General features: G+C 44.3%; 1 long non-coding RNA gene across 1 annotated transcript; it reads left to right on the forward strand.

Annotated features, from left to right (window-relative positions):
• The first annotated feature begins 17701 nt into the window (after window positions 1-17701).
• Window positions 17702-20689, forward strand: LOC127533198 (uncharacterized). The gene is made up of 2 exons (XR_007940978.1): window positions 17702-17862; window positions 20254-20689. It is a non-coding gene; the product is annotated as an uncharacterized LOC127533198 (long non-coding RNA).
• The last annotated feature ends 1971 nt before the right edge of the window (window positions 20690-22660 follow it).

Genomic DNA, 22660 nt, shown 5'->3' on the forward strand with positions numbered 1-22660 from the left:
CATTAGCAAAACATTAACACGAGCTAACAGCTGGACAACCAAATACCAGACGATTAATAGTAGCTGTAGTATAGCTGTACAAGCAGTAATACGAAAAGTACAAGCAGCAGTAGTAGTATAAGTAGCTGTTAGAGTCGTAGACGTAGTATCAGCATGTGTAATAGTATTACAAGTTGTAGTAGCAGTTGTAGCAATATTGCCTTATTAAACGTTAATTTAATAAGTCTGCACTCGTTGATAGTTTATTACCGTAATCGGGGCACCACCCGGAGTTGAATCTACCGGGAAATTATTAATCAATCTTAATAAAAATATTATTAATGGATTGAAAAATTTGATTAGTTAGTCAGTCTAATATCTGAATGTCGAGAATCCTCGAAAAACATTGACCCCAGTCAACACACATGAACGTAAAAGAGACTGTAATTTTGGTCTAAATGAAAGATATTTATTAACCAATATAATGATAAACACAGGAATTAATACAGTGACAAATATGGAATGAATAAATGCTGTGGGTGTATGTGTGTGGTGTAGGTGCGGGTGTGTGTGTGTGTGTGTGTAGATTATTTATGTTTGCATTTCTAATCTGAGATTATGGCACTGAGTAATCAGACCGTGAAAAACAAATATCGAGGAGTTTAACAATTTAGAATATGAACGACGATAAGTGATCAAACGGAGTGATTAATATTAAATCAAGCTATTATTTTTGACATCAACCATTAGTTTAGATCACACGTCAGCTGGTCTTACTTTGCGTTGGAGAAGAGGGATCACACGAAGCTCAGAGACTGGGACGGGTTGCTGTGGCAACGGCCCTCGTTGATTTCGAGAGTCGGCTCGGGAGCTGCGCTGTTTGGCTGCTATGGCAACGCTTCGTCGTCCTGTCTACTTCGAACCTCGCGTGTCCCAGGGGTCTGGCTTGACCCGGTTCGTCTGGTGGTCAGCTGGCGGTGGCGAGGGCTGAAACAGCCGGCATCCTTCTGGGTTGATTTTGTCAAAAATAATTATTTGGAGGCTGAAGGCTCACGTTCTATTTCTGCCGGTCAGGTATAGGTGAGGGCCGAACAGACTGGAACTCTTCAGCGGGGAATGATAAAAGCGACGGAACAGAATCGAATTGGTTCCTATCAAAATTAAATCGTAAATAAAACAAAATTGTAGATCTGGTTGTTGGAGATGAGCAAAAATATCTATTCTGAACGAAAAGAAAAATTGAGTAAGAAGTTGTGGCTAATAGAGTGCCAGCCTCTATAACCGCGAAGTTTGGAAAGTGGAAAAAGAACGAACAGGGCGCGCCTAAAGAAAAAGGAAGATTCGCTTAGCGTAGTTTAAGATCGTAAGAGTCGAACAAGGCGAAAAAGAGAGCGAACAAAGAAACGTGAAGCTTCTTATAGTTTTGGCTAGAGGAGGAGGGTACCGAGGAGTTTAGGCGCGAGTCTGACACTCTGGGGGTCCCCCTCCCTGTGGGCTCCGGATGGGAGATTAGAGCCGATCAGATAGTGAATTAAAATATTAAAGCGCGAAAAAAAAACGATCTGTTTACTCTGTCATAATCCAGGACACTACTTTTAACACAACCAAAGTGTATAACACGATAGAACATTCTAGCTACTAAAAATATGTGAGTTATTTGTTTAATCATAGGTTTGTGTACTCTATCTAATGATTATGTGGGTCACAGTGTACATAAGACAACATGGTGTACATAAGGAGGTAAAGAAACAATTTCCAACTCTTTTCGACCTGTATAAAACACAATTTTATGATTAATTTCAGTGAAATCCTTGATAATGTCATGGCATTCCGACGTCAATAGGGGGCAATGTTGAACTGTGGAAGAAATGGGTTAGGCAGACAATAAACTTTCAGAATTAACATCTCAGGACAGAAATATGCTAGAGACGTCGGAGTTGGACTAACATGTATAACAAATTATTATTTCAACTTTGATATCTTCAAAATCACAAACAAAATTTCAGAAGCACGATTTTTAGAAAGAGAGTCCTTATTGGCGTCAAACAGACTGAGTGTCTTTCTGCAGCCCTCCCGGGGTGACGGAAAGGTCCTTAGATATTTATGACTCTCAGTATCTGATCGTGAGGGAGGGAGACTGCATGGCGTCTGTGAAGATGAGTTCAGTTAATCAAAGGATAGGAACCAAAAGGGAATAAACAGTCCTTTAGATGCAAATTTAGGAAGGTGTGAAACATTTGTGTCCCCTTCCACTTCTCTGCAAGGGGTCTTAGTGTCTTCTGTGAAGGTAGGAATACAAGAAAACATGCAAATACAACAATCCATGTGAGAGTCTGAAAAAGGGGGGTTTTCTCCTAGTCAGATCACAGGTCACCGTAAATGAATTTTACGAGGCTTTTGGTGAAAGGTACAGATGTCTCTGAAGCCATAAAAATCCACTTTGGGGCTCTTAGTTTGTTTGTTTAAGCTTTCTGAGAGGAGAGAATTTTGTTTTTCCTGTGAGATGATGTTCCTGTGGAATGTCTGGGGCCTCTTGAAGCTGGATGTTGACTACATACCCCCACTTTGGAACGATGTTGCTGTCCAGGAACTTCGGTCCAACCAGATCGGGAACATCCGAGGTCGTCAGGAACACAGAGGCACAACAGGTGCTGATCTGACTATGGTTGATGTCAAATGTTAGTATACTAATAACTAGAAAAAAAAACCTAACGGTTAGTTGGTTAGCTTCAGTACCAGCTATTATTCGATAATCTGTAAAGTGTAAGAGTTAAGATTCTAATAAAGTATATAAGACCTACGGGCTCTAGGAGAATTAAATGAAACTAAATTTATAGACATCATTTCTAAAAGGTGAGTCCCTACAGAAATGTTAAATCAGGGTTAGAATGTTATTTTAGCCAAAGGCTAGTTCGAGAATGGCGGGGTTATTGAATGCATCTTCGTTTCCTAGTTCATGATGTACTTCGATGTCATCAAGTTCTCTAGGTGTACGATCAGTTCCTAGGTTCTTGCGTTTAAAGATTCTATGGAGTCTATTGGTTTGTTGAGTTAGCTGGCACTGAAGATTCTTAGTGCGTTTCGCATAAAAGAAAGCTATACCGAAAACGACTAAGTATCCTAGGCCTACACAGATTGCTAGTACTGTATCTGGAGTCGACCAGGAGTACATCAGTGGCTGATGGGGTGTTTTTGCATGTGAGGCAATCTCTTTAAGAACGTTATCAACGGGACCCACGTCAATAACTTGAGTGCCTTCGTATTTAATTTGGTTGATGGTTTGTGAATCCAATTCTAATGTGTGTTTGTTGAAGAAATCAGAAATTTCAATTTCACTCTCGTATTGGTCAGGATGTAGGTGGTAGAGGGCCAAATCACCGATATGGAAGATAGCACCTTCAGGAACATCGACCCATATGGTTTGGCTTGGTAACTCAACGCGAGAGGAGGTCTCATGTCGATCATAGGCTAGGATGGCGCTTTTGTCTGGAGAATTGACCAGCCATCGGTTACCTACGATCTCAGCGTGTGTTTCAATAATTTGGTGTCTGGGGGTCACGGTTGTAGGACACTGTGACTCCCTGGTCATGGGTTTGAGTCCACAAATTCCATCAGTGTTGTCTCGTACAAATGGTTTGCTGGGACACAGGTAGTGTATGTCTTTGGTGAGGGTGCACATTCGTAAATTTGGAGCGAGATAAAGTCCGGGATTACTGTCATGATAGGCTACTACCTGTGGGGTGTGCACTTTAACGTGAGTCTCACCCTGCCAGGATCCAACATTGATTACATCTTTTAGTCGGTAAATGTTCTCATTTGCCACTATTGGGAGGTTAATGATAAAAGCCATCTCCCTAACCTCCGGATCAACATAGATAGGTACTGCACTACCTAAGGTGTATGCAAGATGAGCTTGCAAGGGGGTTACGGTGTCTCTTGTGGCTGTTGCTAAGAGGTCCTGTACTAGTGAGAGTGGGACAAGGTAAGGAGGAATCCTGCCCATTGCCAGACTGTCTACCGATGAGCTGATATCACGGAGCATGTCGGACATTAACATGGTTACCAGTTGGGTGTGAGCATAGTCAACCTGTAGAACGGATAATAAGGCGTCTACGGCACCAGTGGTTTTTAGCAGGACTTCGCTCTGAGTGTTAAGCACTAGTACTGTGCCCTGTAAGGTTTTGCCGATGGTCTGTAATTAGTCGCGTTGCCGGTCCATTTGTTCCTGGATTACAGGAATTTCGGCTTGGAGTTCACCGATATGTCGTTTAACGGCGGCGATGTTCACAGCGTTAACCGCGGAGACTCCCAGACTAAATAACGAACCCAAGGCGGAAGCTGCAGTTAAGTAGCGTTCCAATGACCCGTTTTTCGCGCCTATTGATACCGGTTAGTTCTGAACGGGTGATTGTAAATTTCTGTAATTGGGTTAGTACATGAGTAATGTCTATTTCAGCATGGGTGATGACCTCTTTGTTCCAGCAGATTCCCGCCCATGAGGTCATCTTGGCCGTGGTGGAGACGTGTCGTTTACATACCGTCTCTGGGTGGAACCGGACAAACACTTTCTGTGTGTGCAGCCGGCAGTTTGTTATCAACAAGCCGGATTGTTCTTGTAGAACAATCCCTGAGGCGGGTCCTGGCTCAACAACTTCAGGGTGTGCCGGGACCACAATCCATCCAAGCATCAAGATAGTGAGCAGCCAGATCATCCTATCGAAAGACATATATACAAGGTTAGGGAATCGCGGATGATCAGGCTGGTAATTAAATTTTAACCCCCACTTTGTTGTTTATGGGGTCGTTAGTGATCATTAACAACGTTAGTAGGGCACTTGACTGAAGACGAGTCACCTGTTCTAACTAGTTTAGAGGCGTCTCTGAGGTATTTGTTTAACTTCTTCCTATTTCCGGGTCCTATGTTTGGATTCGACCGTATAACTAGTTGTCAGTTAATCTTTAGTCACTGAGGTCTGATTTTGGTCAGGGGTGTCGTTGTTCTCAGGGATGTTTGCAAGGCTCTTGTGTGGTTTGATCTGGTTTCTGTGTACCCATTTGAACTGGGGTTCTTTCCGACCTTTGCTGATCCTAATTCTGTAGACCACAGGGGAGAGTTTGTCTGTGATCATGTAGGGGCCGGACCAGCGAGGGAGGAACTTCCGAGTGAGTCTGCCAGTACTTTGTTTGGCATTTCCAGCTGGCTGGAAAAAGTTGTAGTACCAGACTTTGTCCCCCACTTGGAGTTCGCTTTGGGAAGCTTTTTGGTCGTAGTAGGCTTTGCGCCCTTCTACACTCTTGCTGAGGTTTTGTTGGGCGAAAGCGAAGGTGGCCTTCAGGTGTTCGCTTAGATCAGTCATGTATTGGTGAGTTGTGTAGGCTGTGGCCACACAGGCCTCACCTGGTTGGTAGAGCAGGTGGAGGGGTAGAGTCATTTGTCTACCCGTCATCATTTCAAAAGGCGAGACTCCAGTCGAGGTGTGTGGAGTTGCTCGGATGGCCATTAGGACCAAAGGTAGCTTGACATCCCAGTCTCTGTGGTTCGTTGCCACGTATTTCTTTAGGATGCCAACCACTGTTCGGTTGGCCCTTTCTACCTGTCCAGACGCTTGGGGGTGGTGACTGACATGAAGGTTGGCCTTTATGCCGAGCGTTTGCCAGAGTTGTTGAGTGACTTCAGCAGTGAAGTGTGTTCCCCTGTCTGAGTCTATGCGCGTGGGGAGACCGAACCGAGAGAAGATGTGGTTCATCAGTAGCACTGCAGTGGTTTGAGCGGTGTCATTTGGTGCTGGCAGGCCTTCCACCCATTTGGTGAAGGCGCATGTTACTGTCAGAAAGTATTTGTTGCCTCTGGCTGATTTGGTGAGAGGCCCCACCCAGTCGATTTGGAGGTCTGACCATGGAAAGGAGATGCCCCTCCGTTGTAGGGGAGCCCTGTGCGTTGCATTGGTTGGTTGGAACTGGCAACAGACCAAGCAACCTTTGATGTAGTCTGCAACGTCTTTCCGCATGTGTGGCCAATAGGCTACCTGTCGGAGTGCAGCATGAGTGGCTTCTGTTCCTCTGTGACCCGCACATGGTGAGTCATGGGCGTATGTAAGCATCACCCCCCTGTGGTTACGAGGCACCACGAACGCAGGCGATGTGAGTGGGTCGGAAACATAAACCAGCAGGCCCATGAGCACCTTCAGCGAGGAGCGGACAGCAAAGAGGTGTTTCAAGTCGGGCACAGAGTCGAGGTCAGAGTCCAGGAGGATATGGGTGGCAGGATCGGTTAGGTGGAGAACCATCTTGTGGATGGCGGGGTCAACAGACTGCAAAGCAACGAGGTCAGATTTGGACCAAGCAAGGGGGACCGGTCTGGGGTCCGGGGCAGGTTGGGGAGCTGCGGCTTGAGCGCGAGCCACCACACAGATGCTAAGGGTGGCTGGCGGGGTGTCAAGGGTGGCTGGGGCGTCACCTTGGGTGGGTGGGAGGGTGTCCAGGCCGGGGACGGTTGGCTCTGGCGGGACAAAGACCCACGGGGTTCCTGTGAGGGCGCCCCTCTTGGCCAAGACGTCAGCCAGATCGTTAAACTCTTTGTCGGGGCCAGGGGTGCGGGAGTGACCCCTGACCTTCTTCCAGTAGAGTTGCATGTCATGGGTAGTGACGATGTGGTCACAGGCCATGAACAACTCCTTGTGTTTCACGGGCTTGCCGTTAGAGGTGCGAAACCCATTACGGCGCCACAGAGGCAGGTGGCAAGAGAAACTCAGCCGGGCGTAGTTGGAGTCAGTGCAGACGACCAGTGCCTGCACCTTGTGCGTCACGGCCAACTGAAGCAAGATCAATATGGCTGCTATTTCGGCGTACTGGGACGACTGAGGCCCCAGCTGGAAGTGCTGCGGTTGGCATGGGGAGTCGTTAACCCAGACGACACCTACCCCAGCCTGTGGTTGTTCGTCATGGTGGAAAGAACAACCATCCACATAAGCCGTGAACATATCCTGACAGATGTTAGGGTCAAAGTAGTGGTGGTTCGTTGTAGGGAGGCCCGGTGGGTCGGCGACCGGTACGGTTGGTGGAGGGGTGTCATCAGAACACCGCTGACACTCCGCAAGTCCAGTACCCAGAGGGGTTTTCTGGTTCTGGGCGTAGCGGACCTCCATGTCGAAACTTTGCAACGCCATCAGCCAGGACGCCACGCGAGCATTAGTCACAACACCATCCCTGATTCTTTGGCTGTTCAGAAAGGTGACGGGCTGGTGATGGGTCTCAACTATCACCTTTTGTCCGCCAAGGTAGTTGGAGAAGTGTTTGACCGCCCACACCGTGGCTAACAGAGCTTTTTCACAGTCTGTGTACTTCAGTTCAGGGGCTAACAGCGTTTTACTGGCGGAGGCCACCACTCGTTTGTCCAGGTCGTGTATTTGGTACAGGCCTGAGCTCAAGCAGTGGTCAGAGAAGCCCACCTGAAGGTAGAAGTCTTTCTCGCAGTCTGGGTACGCCAGACAAGGGGCAGTACAGAGTTTGTCTTTGAGGGCCTGCATGGCACGGTCGTGTGGTTCAGACCAAACAAACGGTGCGTCTTTCTTAAGCAGGTCGGTTAAGGGTTTCGCCAAGTCAGAGTAATTCTCAATGAATTGCCGTGAGTAGTTACAGACTCCAAGGAAGCTACGAAGCTCGGTGAGGTTGGTTGGTGCCTTGATATTCATGACACCTTGGACACGGTTGACCTGGGGTCGCACACCGTGCGTCCCTACTAGAAGACCAACGTAGTTCACGGAGGTCCTGCACCACTGGCATTTGGACAGCGATATCTTGGCACCAGCCTTAGTGAGTTGACCGAGGACGTGGTCAATTTCAGCCAGGTGGTGGTCGAGCGTGGCGCTCCGCATCAAGACGTCGTCGACGTATATGAGGGTGCCACGATCGTTAGCGTCAGGGCAAGCTTTGTTCAAGAAGATGTTGAACTCAGCCGGTGAATTGGCATAACCGAATGGACACCTGGTGAAGGTGTATTGTCGGTTGCGGAAGGTGAAAGCGAGTTTATGTTGGTCTTCAGCGTGCACTGGGATGGTCCAGAACCCCGAGGCGATGTCAAGAGTGGAGAAGTAGTTAGCCTCCCTGACCTTAGGGAGTTCCTGTTCCAAACGGGTCATGGGCCATCGTGACAGCGGCACCTGTTGGTTGAGTCTGCGGTAGTCAATGGTCAGGCGCCATTTACCGTTTGGTTTGACGACTGGCCACAGAGGTGCAGAGTAAGTGCTGTTGCATGGACGTATGATGCCTTTGTCCAACAGTTCGTCAATGATTTCTTGGACAGGCTCATACGAAGCCAAAGGAATCTTACATTGCCGTACGAACACCGGCGGAGCGGTTGGGGCTGTTGGGATGCGTACGGAGTGGATGTCGGTCAGCCCGCAGTCAAGGGAGTCTTGTGCAAAGGAGTCTTGATACTTGCATAAGACTGCACGAAGCTTTTCGCGCTCTTTGTCAGTCTGTAAAGCATCAGCCTCTACAAGCACCTGTTGTAGTTGAGCAGCGAAGGTGGACTCAACTTTGGCGTCCGGTACAGGGTGCGTCGTGTTCCGGTCGCAGTCCGGCGTTGCGGATGGCGCCGAATCGACAGTCAGGACCGAAGCTGTTTGGACCACCATCTGCTCGCCGTCGGTCAAGTCGATACGACTGACCAGGTTGTTGGGGAGCGAGAGGGCGTGGAAGACAGCTATAGCCCTAGAGGGTCTGGTGTATAACACCCCCGTGTCACCGTGGTCAGGCAGCAGCGAAGGGACGTGACCGAATACCGGCACAGCCAGTTCGAAGTCATGAAATTCAGTGCTGATGAGTCAACCTAGCGGTGTTGATTTGGGGATGAGAATGTCCTCGGTAGTGCGGTTATGTACCAGCAGGTGATTGGACCGAGAGCACAGTTCCATGAGGGGAATGGCTTCCAGGGACAATCCCATGTTGAAGAAAATCGGTGAAGGCTGAAAGAATGCCTGAGAGTGATTCAGACGTTGACCTGTCTGCATGCAAATGCGTATCGCAACGTACTTGGAGGATGCAGGAATCGTGAGGTGCTGTTCGGTGGTCACCTGACAAGCTTCAGGGATGGTTTGGCCCGATTTGAGGTTGTCATTGTCGGCTGGGACAGGACCGTCCCTGGCCTCGGTGAGTGACCAAAGAACGTTGTTAATGGTGTCCACTTGGACACCAAGGCGCACCAGTATGTCGCTGCCAACATAAGCAGGGTGTGGTAGGTCAGGAACGACCAAGAAGTGATGAGTGAAGACCTTCGTATGCCATTGGACCTTCAGGGAGCAAATACCTTCGACGGTTAGTGTCACACAAGGTCCAGTGGCAAGTGGGAAATGGAAAGTCTTTTTAGCCATCTGGAGTGTAGGCTGGGCCTGTAGAAGAGAGTCATAGACTGTTCTACTGATGGCTGATTTGTCTGACCAGAGGGCCAATGCCACGTTTTGCACACCGACGCCCTCCAGGGTGATACCACCTTTTATCTGGGGGCAGTATGTGTCAGTGGTGGCATTGTCGCCTAAAGCGCAAAGGAAGGTGTCACGTTGGGTCATTGGAGCAGGACGAGCAGCGTCGTCCGTAGCTCTAGCGTCAATCACACAACACTGCACTCCAGTGTTTTCGGGAGCCGTGAAAGGTAACGGTTGGCGGACTTGGGCCCAGATCTTTGAGCGTTTGAAGTCAATCAGCGGTTCCAGACGGTTGAGAAGATCCTTCCCGATGAGCAGAGGAACGTCATCAAGAGGGGACACGTAGACCGGGTGAACGAGGGTCATCGAGCCGATGGTGAATTTTACCACTGACATGGCGGTCAGTTCGGTCATGGTAGGGGCATACGGTTGCACATTCAAGGAGCACGTCTGCATTTTCAGGTTCCTGTTAGCACGCCTTGCCATAGGTTGCAACCTTTGGAAAAGCGATCGTGACATCAAAGTGATGTCTGCTGCGGTGTCAAGGAGGGCTTCATGAGCAAGGACGTCTTCTAGCATGATAGACAAGTAGAACTTTCGGGCCACCCCCTTTTCGATGAGGTGGCCAAGGAACTGTTGGACTGGAGGTTTAACCTGGATGGTAGCCGTGTCTTCTCTGAAGTGTTCGTCGGTGGTATCTAGCTGGACCACCAAGACTGCACTGGAAGGTTTACCGATGTCACCTTCCTGGTTAGAGTGGTCAACCGAGTTGTTTTGGTCTTCGGTGTTTGCCGTAGGTTCAGGGGGTCCTCGATAGAGGTCTTCTTCAATCGGAGCCGATTGGTCGGAGGAGACGCCCGTAGGACCTGCGTTAGGAACCATGGATGCCACCGAGAATAGATCTGCCTTACCTTGTTTGTCTTTCCGCTTTCCGCTCTGTAGTTCACGAACCAGTTGCTTAATTGCCTCCAAGTCTTCTTGGGAGAGGGCAGTAGACTTACCGGTGTCGTTGTAGTCATCTTTTGGTTCGGTTTTGTGGCCTTTATCATATTGGTGGAAGTCATTATTGCGGGGTGGACCACGATGGTCAGACCGATCACAATGGTTAGGTCGGTCATATTGGTTAGGCCGCCACCCTTGCGAGTGGCGTGGAGACCAACCCCGGCGGGTGTCTGAAGAAGCCTGGTTGAAAGCCGGTCTCATGTGGTCCTGGTTTTTGCCAGGCCAAGAGGGTTTGGCAGGTCTGGACTTCTGCTGACGTCCTGGAGGAGAGGACCATTTCGGTGACGACTTCGGTTGGTCAGTGTGGGGCGCCTGAGTGGTTGGCCCTTGTGACTCACTGACTGGAGCTCCTTCCAGCTCTAGTGGTAACGGTTGGGTCACCTTCATGACGGCGCTTGAATCCGTCGACCTGGACTGGCTCTGTCTCTGCCTAGCGTGTCCTTTATTTGCCAACTCACGTAGTTGTCGACTACTTAAGGTGCGGGGACATGCCGAAAGGTGATGACTGGTGGTAGGGTGGAGGTTCTGGACAAAAAGAGATTTGAAATTCAAGTCTTCCTCTATTTCTGGTTCATTACGGGACCCGAAATAGGCTATACGTAGCCTGTGGTAATATTGTGGGGGTGGCTCTGAACGACCCTGCTTGATCCCAAGTGCAGCTGTCAGGCCAGTCTGTGACAGGCAGTCGCTGAACTCGACTTCTAGGGCCTGACAGAGCACGTCATAGTCAGCTCTAACGGAAGTGGGTTGGCGCTCGATAAAGCTGCTGACATCACGACTTGATGTTATCTTTATCAGATAAATTTTGTCCTCTACTGAGGCATCTGGAAATCTCCGCAAGTGGAAGTCGAGGTCGTTTAAGTAGGTGCGGGTGTCGTTTGAGCCACCAAGATTTGGTTCAAAGCGAGGAATGTGCCGGGCCATCTTATCGAAATCACGGTTCATGGGTGCCCGGGAGGACTGAATACCCGAGGGCCCGGAAGACCGAGGAAGCGAGATAGGTTCAGCCTGGTCAGGGGGTGTCCTGACATCTCTTTGGTGGGTAGCAGGTTCCGGCGTAGAAGCCCGAGAAGCGGACGGGGGAGGTCCCCCCTGAGTTTCGCGAGGAGGCGAGCCAAATCCCCTCCTTGTTGTGGGGTCTTTCATGGAGCGTGTTCGACTAGGTCGGTCTAATGCTAATGACTGTTCTAGTACACTTTCCATCTCAGCTATCTCTTCTACTTTGACTTTTTGGATGTCCTGTAGAGCTCTAACTTTGGCCCTATCGTCCTGTAGTTGTTGTTCAAGGTCTTCAATGTACATGCGATCAGACTGTTGGTGTTCACTGTATGTTTTGACTTGCTCTCTCAAGTCTTGGATTTCACCCAAAGCTTTGTTAAGCAGGTCTTTGGCTTTTGCATAGCCCCTGTCGGACTCTTCCAGCTGTTCTTTTGCAGCGTGCAGCTGGGTATTTTGAATATGAATGGTTTCCTGCAAGTCATCATTGTTCTTTTTCAATTGGCGTATTTCTTGGTTGTCTGACTCAGCTTTGTCACTTTTAAGTTGTATGATTTGGTTTTCTAGCTCTGCTACACGTGTGTGAACCCGTGCACTGGCTTGAAGTTCTTGTTTGAGTTTTTGTATTTCTGTATTGCGAGCTTTTATAACTGTGTAGGAATTTCGTAGTTGTGCTGACAGTATTGCAGCCATGCTCCCCAAGAGCTTGGCTAAAGCCTTGTCTTTGGGTGGTTTGGTAAGTGCCTCACTTATGAGACCGGTCATAGCGTTCTCAAGTGCAGTAGAATCGGCGTCCTGGACTTTGTCCATGTATCCAGGTAGCAAGTCATCAGTCAAGCCTGCTAACGCAACATATAAATTCATTGTAGGGTCTGCGTGGGCAGATGTGTCCTTAGACATGTTTAAGAACGATAAATTTATAGAACAACAACAAAACAACTTAAGCACCAAGTAGGTTGTTTAAGGAATGAGCAGGAAAATTTTTCCCCAAAGGAAAAATTGAAAAAATTGCAAAATCAAAAATTAAAATGTGGAATTAGATAATAAAAGAGAAAGAACAATAACAAGTGGAATTATTTACATGCAAGTTAGTTGTTATCAAAGCTTTAAGTGATTCAGTGACAAGCCTGAACCTGTGTATTTTTGTCAAAATTAAATGATTTGTTTCACCGTGCAGGATTAGCAAGCTTGATGTATTTATCAGCTGTAATTGCCCTAGGTGAAGGAAATTTAATTAAGCCTTAAGGTTAGTTAAAAGCGTTCAGCTTTGGATGCAACCTTAAATTGAACAAAGAGAGAAAAACCACAAAACGATTCAAAAATAAACATTAAATTGCAAGCTTTGTCATGCACATTAAATGTTTGCTTAAAGATATCCAACTGATTAGTTGATGCAATAAAACAATTCACTTGACTTGTGTTCAAGTGATGAGTAAATGGTGAGAAACTCTTAAAGTCAAATAGGGTTAAAATAGAATTAAATTTTTATTATTGTATTGTTTTTTTTGTTTGTTTGTTTTTTTGATCGATAGCAAGTAAAATAGAATTGAAAAAAATTAATTAAAAAAAGAAAAATTCCAATAGTAGGCAAGGTAGAATAAAAAGAGCAATAAGATTGTTTTTGTTTTGTTTTGTTTTGTTTTGTTTTTTAATAGTGAGTTGAGTAGAATTAAAACACACAAAAAGAAGAAAATCTCAAATACTGGGTTAAATGGAATTAAAAGTTGGTGTTTTGTTTTGTTTTTTCTTAACAAGTGGTTTAAATAGAATTAGAAAATTAAAAATCTTTTTTTCTTTTCAAGAGTGGGTTGAGTAGAATTCAAATTATTTTTATTTACTTTTTCAATGGTAGGTAAAGTAGAATTAAAATTTTAATAAAACAAATGAAGTTCTGATAGGATTGAACAGAATTCAGTCAAAAGACAATAAATTTTTCCAATAATACGTGAAGTAGAATTAAGAAAGGAATGTAAGAAAGAGATTAATTTTTCCCGATAGGGTTGAATATAATTAAAAAGAGAATAAAAATGTTTTTTTTCAAATGATAATGATAATTGTAATTGAAAAAGATTTAATGATTTTTTTTTTCAATAATAGGTGAGGTAGAATAAAATTCAAAATAAGATTTCCAAAAGTGAATCAAGTAGAACTAAAACTTAGTAAGGATTTCTTTTCTTTTCTTTTGTTTTCTTTCAATAGTTGGCTAAATAGGCTTAAAACAAAGAGGATTTCCTCAAACAGTGGGCCAACAATAGTTGAATAAATTCCGAAAATCGTTAATAATAGGAGTTAATTCCAACAGCTCAGTCGTATATTCAAAGTCAGTTATGCTTTTCAATCAAAATGCGTTTTAATCGCTATTTATGAGCTCTCATGTGCATGCATTAGTATTCAGACAAACATGCAGCAATCAATGAAAAAAAAAATTCAGCTTTAAATGCAATAACTCAAAACAGCCAGCAGATGGTGCCACTTGCTTTGTTGTTGTTTGTGGCCAGCGGGGGTATCCCCGATATTATGGACTGGAGCTGCCGGTCCAAGGCGGCTAACGCTAGTTAGCTCGGCGGCTAACGACAGAGTAGCACGGCGGCTCTCAATAAAATGACACAGTGTGTCCCAAGCGTCAATCATGAATTTTAACAACTTCTGGAGCTTCAGCAGGCAAATCGTCTTTTACCAGAAGGCCTTATAATCATAAATTCAAGTCGACAAATTCTATTATAGCTCAAAGGCTAATCAAGCACAAATGGCTAAGCTACTTAGCAACACGCACAGCGGCGTCCTAGGAAACTAAATGGTACCACGAGAACAAAGCTTTCCGAAAACAGCTCAGGGAGCTAATCAAGCAATTTTAATAAGATTCAGATACAGCACGATGGCTAAATTATTCAAAACTCACGCACGGCGGCGTCTCTAGCAACACACTGGTAAACCAGCTTTCCACAAACAGCTCAAGGCTAATCCTAACAGTTTTCATAAGATTCTGATCCAACACGATGATTAGGTTAATCAAAAAGTTACGCGCGGCGGCGTATTTCGTAATAATAATAATAAAACACAGCTTACTGCAGCTTCCACGTGCTATTTGTTTTGACACGTGACCTGTCAAACGGCGTTCCACGGCAGGGAACGTTCAGAGCACAGAGAGACGCTTTAGCAACGTTTAGCAACGATATGAATCTCAAGCGAATAGAAACAGTTTCGTGCACAGAAATATGCACAATATAGCTCAAAGAAAAGACATTATGCTCACACTCGATGGTAATGAATCAGGAGTAGATGTGAATGAAGAGTTACAGTTCAATTTAACGTTCAGATGTGAGGACAGGGTATTCTTTTTCGCCTCACACGGGGCACCAAAATATGTAGCAATATTGCCTTATTAAACGTTAATTTAATAAGTCTGCACTCGTTGATAGTTTATTACCGTAATCGGGGCACCACCCGGAGTTGAATCTACCGGGAAATTATTAATCAATCTTAATAAAAATATTATTAATGGATTGAAAAATTTGATTAGTTAGTCAGTCTAATATCTGAATGTCGAGAATCCTCGAAAAACATTGACCCCAGTCAACACACATGAACGTAAAAGAGACTGTAATTTTGGTCTAAATGAAAGATATTTATTAACCAATATAATGATAAACACAGGAATTAATACAGTGACAAATATGGAATGAATAAATGCTGTGGGTGTATGTGTGTGGTGTAGGTGCGGGTGTGTGTGTGTGTGTGTGTAGATTATTTATGTTTGCATTTCTAATCTGAGATTATGGCACTGAGTAATCAGACCGTGAAAAACAAATATCGAGGAGTTTAACAATTTAGAATATGAACGACGATAAGTGATCAAACGGAGTGATTAATATTAAATCAAGCTATTATTTTTGACATCAACCATTAGTTTAGATCACACGTCAGCTGGTCTTACTTTGCGTTGGAGAAGAGGGATCACACGAAGCTCAGAGACTGGGACGGGTTGCTGTGGCAACGGCCCTCGTTGATTTCGAGAGTCGGCTCGGGAGCTGCGCTGTTTGGCTGCTATGGCAACGCTTCGTCGTCCTGTCTACTTCGAACCTCGCGTGTCCCAGGGGTCTGGCTTGACCCGGTTCGTCTGGTGGTCAGCTGGCGGTGGCGAGGGCTGAAACAGCCGGCGTCCTTCTGGGTTGATTTTGTCAAAAATAATTATTTGGAGGCTGAAGGCTCACGTTCTATTTCTGCCGGTCAGGTATAGGTGAGGGCCGAACAGACTGGAACTCTTCAGCGGGGAATGATAAAAGCGACGGAACAGAATCGAATTGGTTCCTATCAAAATTAAATCGTAAATAAAACAAAATTGTAGATCTGGTTGTTGGAGATGAGCAAAAATATCTATTCTGAACGAAAAGAAAAATTGAGTAAGAAGTTGTGGCTAATAGAGTGCCAGCCTCTATAACCGCGAAGTTTGGAAAGTGGAAAAAGAACGAACAGGGCGCGCCTAAAGAAAAAGGAAGATTCGCTTAGCGTAGTTTAAGATCGTAAGAGTCGAACAAGGCGAAAAAGAGAGCGAACAAAGAAACGTGAAGCTTCTTATAGTTTTGGCTAGAGGAGGAGGGTACCGAGGAGTTTAGGCGCGAGTCTGACACTCTGGGGGTCCCCCTCCCTGTGGGCTCCGGATGGGAGATTAGAGCCGATCAGATAGTGAATTAAAAATATTAAAGCGCGCAAACAAAACGATCTGTTTACTCTGTCATAATCTAGGACACTACTTTTAACACAACCAAAGTGTATAACACGATAGAACATTCTAGCTACTAAAAATATGTGAGTTATTTGTTTAATCATAGGTTTGTGTACTCTATCTAATGATTATGTGGGTCACAGTGTACATAAGACAACATGGTGTACATAAGGAGGTAAAGAAACAATTTCCAACTCTTTTCGACCTGTATAAAACACAATTTTATGATTAATTTCAGTGAAATCCTTGATAATGTCATGGCATTCCGACGTCAATAGGGGGCAATGTTGAACTGTGGAAGAAATGGGTTAGGCAGACAATAAACTTTCAGAATTAACATCTCAGGACAGAAATATGCTAGAGACGTCGGAGTTGGACTAACATGTATAACAAATTATTATTTCAACTTTGATATCTTCAAAATCACAAACAAAATTTCAGAAGCATGATTTTTAGAAAGAGAGTCCTTATTGGCGTCAAACAGACTGAGTGTCTTTCTGCAGCCCTCCCGGGGTGACGGAAAGGTCCTTAGATATTTATGACTCTCAGTATCTGATCGTGAGGGAGGGAGACTGCATGGCGTCTGTGAAGATGAGTTCAGTTAATCAAAGGATAGGAACCAAAAGGGAATAAAAAGTCCTTTAGATGCAAATTTAGGAAGGTGTGAAACATTTGTGTCCCCTTCCACTTCTCTGCAAGGGGTCTTAGTGTCTTCTGTGAAGGTAGGAATACAAGAAAACATGCAAATACAACAATCCATGTGAGAGTCTGAAAAAGGGGGGTTTTCTCCTAGTCAGATCACAGGTCACCGTAAATGAATTTTACGAGGCTTTTGGTGAAAGGTGCAGATGTCTCTGAAGCCATAAAAATCCACTTTGGGGCTCTTAGTTTGTTTGTTTAAGCTTTCTGAGAGGAGAGAATTTTGTTTTTCCTGTGAGATGATGTTCCTGTGGAATGTCTGGGGCCTCTTGAAGCTGGATGTTGACTACACAGTGACAGTATCAGCAGCAGTAGTTGGTGTATTACCACTAGTAGTAGCATTACTATTAATACCACCAATACTACCACTAGTATTCTCTTGTGAGATCTGATAAGGTAAAGTGAAATATTGCATTAACAACAATACTCCCTCCTGCATTGAAACAACAAAAGTACCAAAGAACAGAACTTTTGAAAAATAGTGTTCCTTTTTTTCTTTTTGCCTGTTTATATATTAACTTTCTCAAGGGTGGGGAAAATGTTGCTGTGGCCCATTACATGGTGAGCCAGAGAGGAACAGGCCGACATTCCCACATCACTGGACGCAGTGTACATAATCAAAGGTGATACATGGTTATGTAACTAATTACGATCATGAGTATCAGATATATTTTTAAAATACTGGAAAGGAAATTCCTGTTATATACATGCAGTTGTAAAATTTAGAGTAATTATGTATTATTTTTGTTTTTGTTTTTTTTCATCTACAGAATTGAAAGATTATGGCGAAATGTGTATGGAAATGTCCTTGACTTGTTCCACACACTATTTCTCAATTTGGAAGTGGATGGGTTTCTAAACCCTGAAAATGTACTGGAGTTATTCACTCTCCACTGGACCTACGTCCCACAGCTGCAGCAGCATCTTCAGGCATTCAAGGAAGCCTGGACTCACCATAGTTTGAGGACAGAGAGAGGGCAATCCCCCATGCAACTGTGGCTTAGTCAGCCATGTGAGGGAAATGCTGCTGATCCAGTTGAGGTATGAATCCCCTCTTGTACCTTTACTTTCCTGTCTTCCTTTATATTTGCTTATGTTAACTTTATTATTTCTACTTTGGTACTGGATGGTTCACTTGACAGAGAAAAAAATCTAATGCATGTGATCTCACTTTATGATTCAGAATCCAGATTTATTTTGATTTATTAACAAATTGAAATTACCAAAGCATATTTAACAGACACAGTGTAGATGTATGCTGTCTAACACTGCTAGGAGAACCTGGACATTTCAAAAATGCTATACTTGGTTTAGTAGCACAATAATATCTATTCTTTATAGAGCTGTGACAGGTCCTGTAGTTTCTGTACTTGGTATTTTTAAATTTTAACATATAAACATATTGTCAAGTACAATGAAGATGTTGAGGTCTCAGAAAGGACTCAGGCTTATTATGGCCCTAAGGTAACAAAGGTTTTGAAGCAGACAAATAAAGGTCTTAAGAAGAAACATTATAAGTTAACCATATGATTATGCTTGCTGAAATATATATGCATTTTTAAAGTGTTGATTTGATTAAAGTAATGATTCAGATGATTTATTATGTTCAGATTGAGAGGAATGATTTAAGAAGTGATTCTGAGTAAAGTAATCCTTGTTTAGGCTCTGTGTGTGTGCGTACAGGCCTCATAGGCTTTGTGTGTAAAAGCAGAAGTGCAGTAAACAACAGTCACAATGACTCGGCAGCCACAATGACATTGCAGCCTCCTCGGAAAAAAGGGAAGTTTGGGAAAAACCCAAGAGGGCTGGCTGAAATGTGTGTGTGTTAAACAGAATGTGGACACTGTGTATTTGCTGTAACAACATGACTTCTGTATTACTGCTGTATGTGATGACAAGTTGATTGCATAAGTTAGACGGTGTCAGAGGGCGTACCTAGCCAGTTTTGTGTGTCAGGAGAGAGTATAAGAATGGGAGAGCAGAGACATTATACGGGAGATGTTCGCCGGAGCTGCGAGAAGAGCTGCAAAGGGAACTTGGCCGGAGTTCTGAAGAATCTTCAACTTCCTCTATTGCCCTCGAGACGGGAAGACTACGCGGGACTTAGGCTCCAGAGATCGCTGAGGACATCGTTGGAAGCAAAGTCTTTTTCTGACTTTGTTCAACAAGCGAAGACCACACTCTGCCAAACGGAGAGTCCTAAGAGGTTCTGCAGTTATCCAGAAGAAACCAATAGAGGGGAGAACCGACTACACCCGAAGAGGCAAAGGAGGCAACAGCACCGGGCTGTTCCCCTCCCCGGGGCTGGGAGACCCAGTGACCCACTACAGCCTGAACAGACGAGGGTTTTCCATCACCACCAAACCACAGAGAAGACAGCTGGGGCGTAAGCACTAACGTTCCAGCCAATTCCAGAGATAACTGCCAGACCACGATTGGCTTACAGGACTCCTCCGCTCCCCCCTGCCGAGGGATAAGATCCTTTTGTCCACAAAGAAGACATCGTACCGAGTCCTCTGGACAACTGAGGGCTTTACCCAGACGCAAGTCAAGACCGAGTGATATGGTAGTGGCCACGCTGTTCGCTCTCTCTCCTAAATTCAATAATTAGAGAAGATTGTCAGGTACGCTCAATTTAGTTACTTTAGTATCATTTTTAATCAGAAATAATTAATTGTTTTAATCATGAATTGATGCTGTGCCCTTGCTAAACTTGCTTAATAAAACTCTTTATTGCATTTAAAGAGAAGCCTAATGAAATCATTATAAACCACTGAAAATCTGCATAGTGGTAAAAAGTTAAGTTGATTGTGTGCATTCAATCCAATGGTTCTTAAAGGTTACTTAGTCCAAAGTGAGAGTGTTTAAACATTACCCCCGAGGTTAGTTCTTTCCAAACCTCTAAAACGAACCCAGGAATAGCACCAAGTGCATGCAAGTCCTTAGAGAGAAGCTGACCGATAACGAATGTGAATGATAGATCAATTCTACTACTTAGAAAGGCTGCTTGGTGGGATAGCATTTATCAGATAAGAGGGGTGAGACATTTGGATGCAAGGCAGTCAGAACCTGGGCGAGTGTCTCTCGATTCCAGCTTAATTTATTCTGCTGAAACCTGTTCGGTGGAATACTAATAGGCAGATAGAATCTAACCCTTTAAACGGAGAGCTGGACCAAATTTAACCTGTGGTAAGGGTTAAAAAAGGCTAGACTGGCGAACAATATGCATAGATATTTCAATGGTGTAAAATAATATCTATACAATTTCATAGTTTATGAATTTACTCCTTGCACATCTTGTTGTCCAACCCACATATGAAATCAAGTTTTGCCATACCATGTAGTCCCTAATCTCATTTACTTTTTTTATTACTTGAGGAGTGTGCATTTCTTAATAGAAGAGCTTGCTTCTAAATTATGCTTTCCTTTCAGGTTGCTGCTGATTATGGGATAGACTGGACAGGACCTCACACCCCATACCCAGAAGGCGTCACTGCACCTGATGCACAACTACCCCGGCAGCTTACACAGGCTGAAGTTACATCATTGCCTGATCCGGCCGTCCCTTTTTCTGCTGCACTACGGGCATACATGGATACAGTGTATATTCTTATGGACATTTTTCAACAAACCTAGACATATCACAACTCACCTTAACATAATCAGAATGAAACGGACAAGTCTCAAAAGAATGCTGCAAATTTTTGTTGCATAATTTTATGACCAGTTGTGAATTTCAAATAAATGCCTTTGAAAACAACAATGTACAAAGACACAGCAAAGGGATATAAAACTGCTTTTATTGCATGCTGAATAGTTTGACAGCTTTTAAAAGCATTAGAACAATGTGCCAATAAAAAGATTTTTTAATAGAACTGACAATTCTTTTCTTTAACTTCCAAACATTTATATTACAACTGTTCTCCAAAGACAGTCTTCCACAAGTGTGGAAACATTTTGTTGTCGCAGAAATGCACAAACCTGAACCATCGTTTTTTAATCTTTCACATAAAAATACGCTATTTCATTAATTCACTCTCACCTATAAACTGTCTTCTTGCAACAACTCACAGGCCGCCACATTTCTGTTACATGTTGTCAAGTGAGATGCAGATGTTGAGGTCTCAGAAAGGACTCAGGCTCATTATGGCCCTAAGAGACGGGAAGACTACGCGGGACTTAGGCTCCAGAGATCGCTGAGGACATCGTTGGAAGCAAAGTCTTTTTCTGACTTTGTTCAGCAAGCGAGGACCACACTCTGCCAAACGGAGAGTCCTAAGAGGGTCTGCAGTTATCCAGAAGAAACCAATAGAGGGGAGAACCGACTACACCCGAAGAGGCAAAGGAGGCAACAGCACTGGGCTGTTCCCCTCCCCGGGGCTGGGAGACCCAGTGACCCACTACAGCCTGAACAGACGAGGGTTTTCCATCACCACCATACCACAGAGAAGACAGCTGGGGCGTAAGCACTGACGTTCCAGCCGATTCCAGAGATAACTGCCAGACCACGATTGGCTTACAGGACTCCTCCGCTCCCCCCTGCCGAGGGATAAGATCCTTTTGTCCACAAAGAAGACATCGTACCGAGTCCTCTGGACAACTGAGGACTCCTCCCAGACGCAAGTCAAGACCGAGTGATACGGTAGTGGCCACGCTGTTCGCTCTCTCTCCTAAATTTAATAATTAGAGAAGATTGTCAGGTACGCTCAATTTAGTTACTTTAGTATAATTTTTAATCAGAAATAATTAATTGTTTTAATCATGAATTGATGCTGTGCCCTTGCTAAAATTGCTTAATAAAACGCTTTATTGCATTTAAAGAGAAGCCTAATGAAATTATTATAAACCACTGAAAATCTGCATAGTGGTAAAAAGTTAAGTTGATTGTGTGCATTCAATCCAATGGTTCTTAAAGGTTACTTAGTCCAAAGTGAGAGTGTTTAAACATTACCCCTGAGGATAGTTCTTTCCAAACCTCTAAAACGAACCCAGGAATAGCACCAAGTGCATGCAAGTCCTTAGAGAGAAGCTGACCGATAACGAATGTGAATGATAGATCAATTCTACTACTTAGAAAGGCTGCTTGGTGGGATAGCATTTATCAGATAAGAGGGGTGAGACGTTCGGAAGCAAGGCAGTCAGAACCTGGGCGAGTGTCTCTCGACTCCAGCTTAATTATTCTGCTGAAACCTGTTAGGTGGAATACTAATAGGCAGATAGAATCTAACCCTTTAAACGGAGAGCTGGACCAAATTTAACCTGAGGTAAGGGTTAAAAAAGGCTAGACTGGCGAACAATGTTAAATGTCACACACAACAATTTGAGCCTGACAGCAGGAAAAACAAGAACTGTTGTGAACCTTCTTCTGAAGCATGTATTAGCCTCACAAGCTTACATCACATCAGAGCAATTGTCAAAACAACTAAACATATCCGTTTTAACATTTTATGTGTTTTGGTAGCATTATTTGGACTCTCACACAACATACGAGTTGGTAAGCCATACTGAGCAACAGCTGACCTGAACAGTGGTGGATTTGTTGTTTGTAGCTGCTCCTATGTAAACTATGAGCCTGCTAAATCCATCCACTCCTGCATGGATCACGATTTGCCGTATATAAAAGTCACAGTGAAAATATGAATAGAAATGTATAATTATAGGTAGTTACAGCAATGCTACAGTAATAAGGAACAAGGACAAATTATCTCAATAAATGCAACGTAAAGACAACCACAATTACAATAAACAACAGAATTATTATTAATAATTATTATTATTTATTTATCTCTCTCTCTAGGCTGTTATATAGTTGCACCAACCCCTCTCGCCTCAGAGCTGC

Source organism: Acanthochromis polyacanthus, chromosome 3, assembly GCF_021347895.1.
Source record: "Acanthochromis polyacanthus isolate Apoly-LR-REF ecotype Palm Island chromosome 3, KAUST_Apoly_ChrSc, whole genome shotgun sequence".
In the NCBI taxonomy this organism is placed as follows: domain Eukaryota; kingdom Metazoa; phylum Chordata; class Actinopteri; family Pomacentridae; genus Acanthochromis; species Acanthochromis polyacanthus.